Raw genomic sequence first — 10,067 nt, 5'->3', positions numbered from 1 at the left:
CCTGATGAGCTCTACTACTACAAGGCACCAAGATGTCATCAGAACAGGCATCTGTCAGAGTGTTCTCTATCATTGCTACTCACCTGCTTGGATGCCAGCTGGTAGTGTGGTGGAAACAGCCACCGCGAGGACAGGGGGGACTGGTAGGGTGGCTGCAGGGGGCTGGAAGCAGCTCTGCACCTCGTCCACAACCTCCAAGAGGGAAGAGATGGGCTCTGCCTCTGTATTAGGGGTGATGTCCACAACCTCCAGGTGGGAAGATGCCGGGTCTGCCTCTGTTTTACGGGTGATGTCCACAACCTCCAGGTGGGAAGAAGCCTGATCTGCCTCTGTGTTAGTGGTGATGTCCTCAACCTCCAGGTGGGAAGATGCTGGGTCTGCCTCTGTGTTAGTGGTGATGTCCACAACCTCCAGGTGGGAAGAAGCCTGATCTGCCTCTGTGTTAGGGGTGATGTCTACAACCTCGAGGTGGGAAGAAGCCGGGTCTGTGTTATGGGTGACAACAACAATCCTGATGAGCTCTACTACTACAAGGAACCAAGATGTCATCAGAACAGGCATCTGTCAGAGTGCTCTCTATCAGTGCTACTCACCTGCTTGGATGTCAGCTGGTAGTGTGGTGGAAGCGGCCACCGCGAGGACAGGGGGGACTGGTAGGGTGGCTGCAGGGGGCTGGAAGCAGCTCTGCACCTCGTCCGCCACAAAGGCACAAACAGAGCTCGTATAAAAAGGGCTCTGCAGGTCATCGGTGGAGAAGGACTGACTGATTCTCCCGAGGATCGACCACACAGAGTCAAAAGCAGCAGCCCGGGAGAAAGGGATGTGAGGGGAAGGGTCCTTTAACATGCAGGAGAGCTTCTCCACTACGGCCGCCACCATGCCCACGGCCATCCCACCTATTAGGATTGGGTGCTCTGAATGGCCTTCCTCTGGCTGAAGCCACAGGGCCAGGAGGAGCCTGGGCACCACCTCAACCACCACCTGAGATGGGCTGAGCAAGTTGCTACTGGGCTCTTTGGACTGCTCGCCCAGAATGCTCCTCACAGCTCTCTCCACGATGCTGTGGACCTTAGGATCGCTGAAATCAACAAAAACGAGAAGACAACGCTAAACGATGTGCAATGTGCTCACAGAGAACACTGTCTTAGTCTGTTTCTGCGTAGTTCCAGATGTGTAGATAAATGGATCAAGTCATATGCAGGGCCGTACATGGAACTCACATGTCAGCTGGCGAGGTGGGGTGCATGGAGCGGCGGAGCTTGCAGAAAGCCTCGTGCTCTATGTTCATCATTTTTAGGCAAGTGTTTACTTCCCAGGCCTGCAGTACGCAACAGGAAGTCCCATTAGTGTAATTTCACAACAGATCTATTCTGCTGTGCTAACTCGTTGTTGAAAGGCTAGTAAAGAGCTCACTAACTTGTAGTATGTCTCTAACTCTCATTCTCTTACCAGCCGAGCGAGGTCGTTTCCCTCCTCCAGGGTTTCCTTCCACACCCTTCAAATAAAACACAGAGCAATTCAACTTTCCTGGCTTCTGATTTTTCTGATGTTTATTTTACCCACACCTCCTTTAGTGCTGCTGGTGGCAGGGAATGGCAGTGAAGGTGAGTGCTGACGTGGTGCTCACCTCTCCCTAAGGGATTTTTTGCCCTGAGACACCAGCCAGTTGCTCATGTGCTCCATGGTGACATGGGGAGGGACCTGGCCTTGACTCTGGAGCAGCAGATAGTGGACCATGAGCTTCTTCTGCAAGATGAGGTAAGGTGTGAGACCGTGCCACGAAATACCATATCATGTGCTTTCAGAAGGGCCTCTCGCAAAATTTCACAACTGCTCATGCCTCACAATTTGCAAGTGATATTAAGAACTCTTATGACCACCTTCTCTAAACTGTCTTGAAATACAACTCTCTTTCTGTTGTTTATGTTTTTGTGGGATGAATCTTACCTGTTTATTGTAATATGTTTCCTCCCAGCAGGCCTGCAGAGTCTGAAAATAAAGACTGCTTCTTCTTCTTTAAACAATCATAAATTCCACGCAGGGAAAAACACACAATGACACAGAAGACTAACACTCAACAAGGAAAAATCACGCACAAAACATCATGGGAACCAGAGGGTTAAATAGGGAAATAATTATAACGTAATGGGAACCAGGTGTGTACAATCAAGACAAAACAAATGGAAAAAGAAGCGTAGATCGGTGGTAGCTAAAAAGCCGGTGACAATGACCGCCGAACGCCGCCGGAACAAGGAGAGGCACCAACTTCGGCGGAAGTCGTGACACAACTAAACACCCTGGATTCTTTACACAAACATTGAAAGGCTACAATCGCAAATTTGGACTCATCAAACCAAAGTACAGATTTCCACCAGTCTAAGGTCCATTGCTCGTGTTTCTTGGCCCAAGCAAGTCTCTTCTTATTTTTGGTGTCCGTCCTTTAGTTGTGGTTTCAATGGAGCAATTCGACTATGAAGGCCTGATTCACACGTTCTCCTCTGAACAGTGCATGTTGAGTTGTGTGTTTCTTGAACTCTGTGAAGCATTTATTTGGGCTCCAATCTGAGGTGCAGTTAACTCTACTAAACGTATCCTCTGGAGCAGAGGTTACTCTGGGGTCTTCCTCATGAGAGCCAGATTCATCATAACGCTTCATGGTTTTTGCGACTGCACGAGAAGAATCTTTCAAAGTTCTTGAAATGTTCCTTATTGCCTGAACTTCATGTCTTAGGTAACGATGGACTGTTGTTTCTCTTTGCTTATTTGAGACTTGGTCTTTTACCAAATAGGGATATCTTCTGTAAACCATCCCTTCCTTGTCTCAACACAACCTATTGGCTCAAACGCTTTAAGAAGGAAAGAAATTCCACAAATTAACTTTTAAGAAGGTACACCTGTTAATTGAAATGCATTCCAGGTGACTAGCTCATGAACAGGTTTGAGAGAATGCCAAGAGTGTGCAAAGTGGTCAAGGAGAAGGATGGCTACTTTTTTGCTTACTACATGATTCCAATTGTGCTCTTTCATAGTTTTGATGTCTTCACTATTATTCTAAAATGTAAAAAATTGTAAAAAGAAAGAAAAAACCTTAAATGAGTAGGTGTGTCCAGACTTTTCTGATTTAAACAAAGCAATCTGATCATGCTCCAGTAAAATACACGCTACAGGGAATGCAAAAAAAAATGGCTTCTGCAAAGCACATATACATTGTCCAATCAACATCCACACATTGATTTCATTCTTCGGGTCTTTATTTAAACACAAACACATTTGGAATAAAATGCTCTTTCAGTGTTTTGTTGCAGGTTGTGCAATGTTCAAAAGTGTGTGAGAAATTAGCATCAATAATGTGTGTTTGTGTGTGGGGTCAAGTTTGGACGGTCGTACATATGCAAATAGCCTTGTTTGTATATTTCAGGACCATGGACAGCAGCGACATAGCGATATCTGTCATCCAGCACTACATGACAGTAGACAGCGGCCATCTCATGTGAAGTTGGCACTGGGGAAATCCCATGTAATGAGAAACGAGGCCAAGGAGGAAAAAAGACTGAAGGAGAAGACTCCCACAGGAACTCTATGCTAAACTGTTCTGCCACATTCATTTCAAATGTTACATCTTTAGATTTGTAAATAATAGGGAATACATTTGCAAATAATTGAAACTGACTACTCAAACTACACTGTACAGCTTTAGCGTGTCTGTGCATTATTTATACACAAAAGCCCTTTTACCAAATTCAGTTCGGACATTTGGAACAGTTAGCAGGATAAAGTCCAGCGAACGAAGAGAGTACCCACCACATTTCTGAACAATAAAAACTGGCTTTGTAAATAAAAGTATACCAGTGACTGAGCCTACGAGTGACTAGAGAAGGCCAGCCAACCCTGGTATACAAAGTGTAGTGGTGCGTAAGGGTTTTGCAGTTTAAAATAAATCTCAAAGTGCCATGGTAAAGGGTGTCAATTGATCTCAAACACTGAGCGGAAGCATTCATATATAAAATTTCCCCATAGTCTAGTAAAGGCATAAATGTAGATGATACTAGCCTCCTTCTGGCTTCAAAAGAAAAACAGGCCTTATTCCTAAAATAAAATCCCAATTTCAGCTATTTCAACAATTTAACAGACATAAGCCCATCAAATTGAGTGCACTGAGTTCTATCAGACAGATAGTTAGCAAACCATGCAACTGCATGCTCTGAAAGACCTACACTCAACAATCCCTGCCTTAGTATAGCATGATCAACTGTATCAAAAGCCTTACAGAAATCAATAAAAAGTGAGACACAGTGCTGTTTTTTGTCAAGGGCTTCAGTGATATCATTTACAACCTTCATGGCTGCTGTAATTGTGCTATGCTTCTTCCTGAAGCCCGATTGGTACATTAATAAAATAGAGTTAGTAAATAAAAACTCATTTAGCTGTTCACTCACAAGGGGTTCAAGTATTTTCCCCAGGGGTGACAGCTTTGAGATTGGCTTATAATTATTAAAAATAGTTGGATCTCCCCCTTTTAAAAGTGGTAGGACAAATGCTGATTTCCAGATCTTTGGAATTTCATTACATTCCAGGGTTAGATTGAACAGATATGTAAGTGGTTCAGCTATGAAATCAGCTGCCAAATTTAAAAAGCAGGGATCCAAAAGATCAGGACCTGCAGGCTTTCTCTGATCTAAGGATTTCTGGGGTTTATGTACCACCTGCACTGAGAATGGCAAAAAGCTCAAAGTTTGACCAGCTCTCACTGGTTCATCCACACAGGGTTGTACAGAGACAGAGGACACTGAATCAAACAGCCTACCAGATGATACAAAGTAACTCATTGAAACAATTCAGCATTTCAGTTTTGTCATATTTAGCAACTTAGTCCTTCAAAACACATGACGGTAATTCATTAACATTACTGTTACCAGACATAGACTTAATAGCCTTCCAAAACTTTCTAGGGTCTGTAACGATTGTCGTCGGGAGAAGGAGAAGAGGACCGCGTGGTAAGTATTCGTAATACTTTTAATAAATACGAATACTTGAACAAAAACAACAACACAACAAATGAACAGTTCTGCAAGGTGCAATACACACAAAACAACTACCCACAACCCATAGTGGGAAAACAGGCTGCATAAGTATGGTTCTCAATCAGAGACAACAATTGACAGCTGCCTCTGATTGGGAACCATACCAGGTCAAACACATAGAAATCTAACACACAGAACAAAACATAGAATGCCCACCCCAACTCACGCCCTGACCAAACTAAAATAGAGACATAAAAAAATCTCCGGCCTCCGGCCGCAAAAACCTAAACCCATAGGGAATGGTCTGGGTGGGCATCTGTCCGTGGTGGCAGCTCTGGCGCGGGACGTGGACCCCACTCCACCTTAGTCTTGGACAACTTAGGTGGCGCCTTTGGAGCGACGGTAACAGACATAAAATATTCTGATTTGGCCTTCCTGAGAAGAAAATAACACTTGTTTCATAACTGCCTAAAAATAAGCCAATCAGCATCAGAACGTGATTTCCTTGCTTTAGCCCAGGCTAGATTACGGTCGTGAATAATACAAGACAGCTCAGAGGAAAACCATGGATTAACCCGCCCTTTAACTCTGAACCTGTGGAATGGGGCATGTTTGTTTACTATTTGGGAAAAACCATCATGAAAGAATTTCCAGGCAGTTTTCACATCAGGGATAAACTCAATCTGCTCCAGTTTCCACATCAGGGATAAACTCAATCTGCTCCAGTCAAAATAAAACAATTAATGAAAGAAAGCCTGCTCATTAAAACTCTTCAGAATTCTCCTACGAATAAAACGTGGGTTTGTTTTAGGAACCTTAGTATTTCTAACAGCAACAACAGCACAATGGTCACTTAAATCATTACAAAAAACACCAACCGCAGAATATTTATGTGGAACATTTGTCAATATCAAATCAATCAGGGTAGATTGATCTGGGCATTTAAGATTTGGGCGAGTGGGTGAGTTAATCAACTGGGTAGGATTCATAGAATTACAAAACATTTTTTAAATCATCAGACACCTGCTTTAACCAACACCAGTTGAGATCACCAATCATGTTCATTTCACGGTAATTTAGAAGTTTAGACATAAGGTGTGTCAAATAAGAAAATGCATCATCGAGAACACAGGGGGGTCTATAACAGCCAATCACAGTTATAGAGAGTTATAGAGAGACCCTTTGAAACGTCAATATTCAAAGCAAGAAATTCCAACTGTTTACATATAGTTTCAGACTTTGCCACACTTACAGGGAATTTTAGTTTTTACATATATAGCCACACCCCCACCTTTCTTAAAACGATCAGTGCGATAAACATTGTAACCACAAAAACAGACTTGCTGAGCCAGGTTTCAGAAAACACAATTACATCAGCATCAGTTGATTTAGCCCAAATCCTAACCCCATCAATTTTTGACCACAGGCTGCATACATTTAAATGAAAAATACCAAAACCAGATCTTGATTTAAAATCAGAGGGGGTTTGGAGACATTGTATATCAGGGCCAGGGTTAGGTTGCACGTTACCTGATATCAACAAAAGAAGAATAACTAGGCACCTCGGTTTAATAACATTGTACGGCTTCTCTTTTTTAAGAGACCTACCGCAAGCGAATTCTACAAGTGAGTTTCCAGACAATACAAAACAGTCATTTAAAACCATTAGACCTTGGTAGTGCAACAAATTTGTACTGTTCACATCATGCCACAAATACATCGGCACTTGGATGAGTGGACCGAGTGAAAAAGAGCGAGTTCCTGCAGACAAAATGTCTAATGGACGGGAGAGCACATTGTCAGATGTCCTCACCCAGCAGCAATGTTCGTTTTCTCCAGAGTTCAGTAAAGTCAGTGCAAGGTGCAATATACACAAAATAGTCGTTTTCTCTGACAAATGTAAAAAAAAATAGAGACCAAAGAATGTAAGGGGAGAGAAGGACAGCTGTATGTATGAGTCTGAATGTGAGTATTTGCGCGTGTGAGTAGATTGGGTATTGAGGTCGTAGGTACAACTGTAAGCAATTCCGTTCTCAAATGTCTGTTTAATGTGAGAAACAACATGAAAAACACCTGTTAGATCATTACAATGCGGACTGTCATGCATTTTTACTATTACCAACAAGACAACGAAGTGATACGTGTCATGGAGACTTATAACGGATACTTTCCAAACACCTAAAGTTCCAAACACCTAAAGTATCGCTGAGCGATACTGTTTACTACACTATTATGCATACAATCCAAATCATACGTTTGTTGTCATTCATACTCTTATTTTTAACCGAATATCTTTGCAAAGGTGTTCCTTGTGTCAATTCTGAGCTTGGAAATATTGTAATAATGTGCTTAAGAGGATAACAGGATAACACAACAACCACATTTTCAATTGACAATCATTGCTTTAAATGGATGTGGTCGATAGATTTGTATAGGTGGAGCAGTGTGATGTTGTTCCCCTAGATTATGCACCAAATTGCACACAAGGACCAATTCAAATAGGCCAGGTCAAGAGGGGATGTTAATAATTTGATAATAATAATAATTCAGTGTATTTTTTTTATTGAATTACAGCTGCATAGCTAATGTTTTTCTTTGGTGTAAAAACACTTTTCCATATCAATATTGTACATACATGTGATTGTATATTTTGGTTTGGCCCATCGCAGGTTATCTGTATTTCCATACCCCCTTATTGTTTTCTTTTGCCTGACCTTCGTTTTGCAAGGTATGTTGTCCTTGGCTCCGAAATTGTTCAATATAAAACCGTGGTAATGTTACACAAGGTACTGTTATGCACCATAAGTTTGTTAAAATGTGGATAATATAAAGATGTATGTTATCAGGGTTCACAAAGCTCGCTAACTAGGGTATCTATTGTAACTTGTGAGTACTTGGGACAGTTTTTGAGTGAGTGTCCATGTGCTTGCGCAGGTGCCTGAGAGCTAGGACTGCGCCAAGGGTTAACATAATGTGTGTTGTATCTTCGTGTGCAGGGCAAATAAAAAATAATTCAACTAGCAGACCTCCAGTTGTGGCAGCGTCCTAATTAAAAGTACACAATGCAGAACGAACCACGCTACATAGGTGTATATATAAACAATGTATTTAACTTGTAAACCAAGGTTGGATTAGTTGGTCTAAACAACATGCACCCCGATAATCGCGTCATGAATCGGGATGGGCTCCTACATCCTCATATACACATTATGACATAATAAAGAGTTTAATCTTTCACGAAATAAAGACAAAGAAGCATACCCATTTATACAGGTTCTACACATTCCATTTCTCCATGGCAATAGAATGTAAACATTCTACTTTGCGCCAAACATCCCTACAACTCAATTCTAAGTGCTGCATATTGGACGACTCCAGTCATTGATCATTCGCGACTTTAAGTCATTCCTGTTATCTCCAGAGCATCCCGGATATCTATAGCACTGCATTTCTTCCTCATCTTACCATGGATAGGGTTTGGTGCTTTCCGGAGTTCACTTATGGTCCCACAAAGGTAATCTTAGGAGAAATTCATTTTAGCATACTGTAAATGCCTGTGCATAATGTGCATAACAAAGCATCATTATTTTCATGATCTTCCAAGGAATTCTGTAGAAGCAGCCTTTATTTTCAGACTCTGCAGGCCTGCTGGGAGGAAACATATTACAATAAACAGGTAAGATTCATCCCACAAAAACATAAACAACAGAAAGAGAGTGTATTTCAAGACAGTTTAGAGAAGGTGGTCATAAGAGTTCTTAATATCACTTGCAAATTGTGAGGCATGAGCAGTTGTGAAATGTTGCGAGAGGCCCTTCTGAAAGCACATGATATGGTATTTCGTGGCACGGTCTCACACCTTACCTCATCTTGCAGAAGAAGCTCATGGTCCACTATCTGCTGCTCCAGAGTCAAGGCCAGGTCCCTCCCCATGTCACCACGGAGCACATGAGCAACTGGCTGGTGTCTCAGGGCAAAAAATCCCTTAGGGAGAGGTGAGTACCACGTCAGCACCCACCTTCACTGCCATTCCCTGCCACCAGCAGCACTCCAGGAGGTGTGGGTAAAATAAACAACAGAAAAATCAGAAGCCAGGAAAGTTGAATTGCTCTGTGTTTTATTTGAAGGGTGTGGAAGGAAACCCTGGAGGAGGGAAACGACCTCGCTCGGCTGGTAAGAGAATGAGAGTTAGAGACATACTACAAGTTAGTGAGCTCTTTACTAGCCTTTCAACAACGAGTTAGCACAGCAGAATAGATATGTTGTGAATTTACACCAATGGGACTTCCTGTTTCAAACTGCAGGCCTGGGAAGTAAACACTTGCCTAAAAATGATGGACATAGAGCACGAGGCTTTCTGCAAGCTCCGCCGCTCCATGCACCCCACCTCGCCAGCTGACATGTGAGTTCCATGTACTGCCCTGCATATGACTTGATCCATTTATCTACACATCTGGAACTACGCAGAATCAGACAAAGACGGTGTTCTAAGTGAGTACATTGCACATCGTTTACCTTTGTTTTCTCCTGATTGTTGATTTCAGCGATCCGAAGGTCCACAGCATCGTGGAGAAAGCTGTGAGAAGCATTCTGGGCGAGCAGTCCAATGAGCCCCGTAGCAACCTGCTCAGCCCATCTCAGGTGGTGGTGGAGGTGGTGCCCAGGCTCCTCCTGGCCCTGTGGCTTCAGCCAGAGGAAGGCCATTCAGAGCACCCAATCCTAATAAGCGGGATGGCCGTGGGCATGGTGGCGGCCGTAGTGGAGAAGCTCTCCTGCATGTTAAAGGACCCTTCCCCTCACATCCCTTTCTCCCGGGCTGCTGCTTTTGACTCTGTGCGGTCGATCCTCGGGAGAATCAGTCAGTCCTTCTCCACCGATGACCTGCAGAGCCCTTTTTATATGAGCTCTGTCTATGGCTTTGTAGCTGACGAGGTGCAGAGCTGCTTCCAGCCCCCTGCAGCCACCCCTACCAGTCCCCCCTGTGCTCACGGTGGCCGTTTCCACCACACTACCAGCTGGCATCCAAGCAGGTGAGTAGCAATGATA

General features: G+C 43.2%; 1 long non-coding RNA gene across 1 annotated transcript; it reads right to left on the bottom strand.

The window, feature by feature from the left end:
* Positions 1 to 1,005: 1,005 nt before the first annotated feature.
* Positions 1,006 to 1,490, bottom strand: LOC116370742 (uncharacterized). The gene is made up of 3 exons (XR_004208820.1): positions 1,450 to 1,490; positions 1,221 to 1,318; positions 1,006 to 1,078 (listed from the first exon to the last, which is right to left on the bottom strand). It is a non-coding gene; the product is annotated as an uncharacterized LOC116370742 (long non-coding RNA).
* Positions 1,491 to 10,067: the final 8,577 nt, after the last annotated feature.

The sequence above is a fragment of the Oncorhynchus kisutch genome, unplaced genomic scaffold, assembly GCF_002021735.2.
Source record: "Oncorhynchus kisutch isolate 150728-3 unplaced genomic scaffold, Okis_V2 scaffold2724, whole genome shotgun sequence".
Taxonomy (NCBI): Eukaryota; Metazoa; Chordata; class Actinopteri; order Salmoniformes; family Salmonidae; genus Oncorhynchus; species Oncorhynchus kisutch.
The sequence above is the reverse complement of the archived record's forward strand: the minus strand, read 5'-3'. Positions and strand labels throughout refer to the sequence as shown.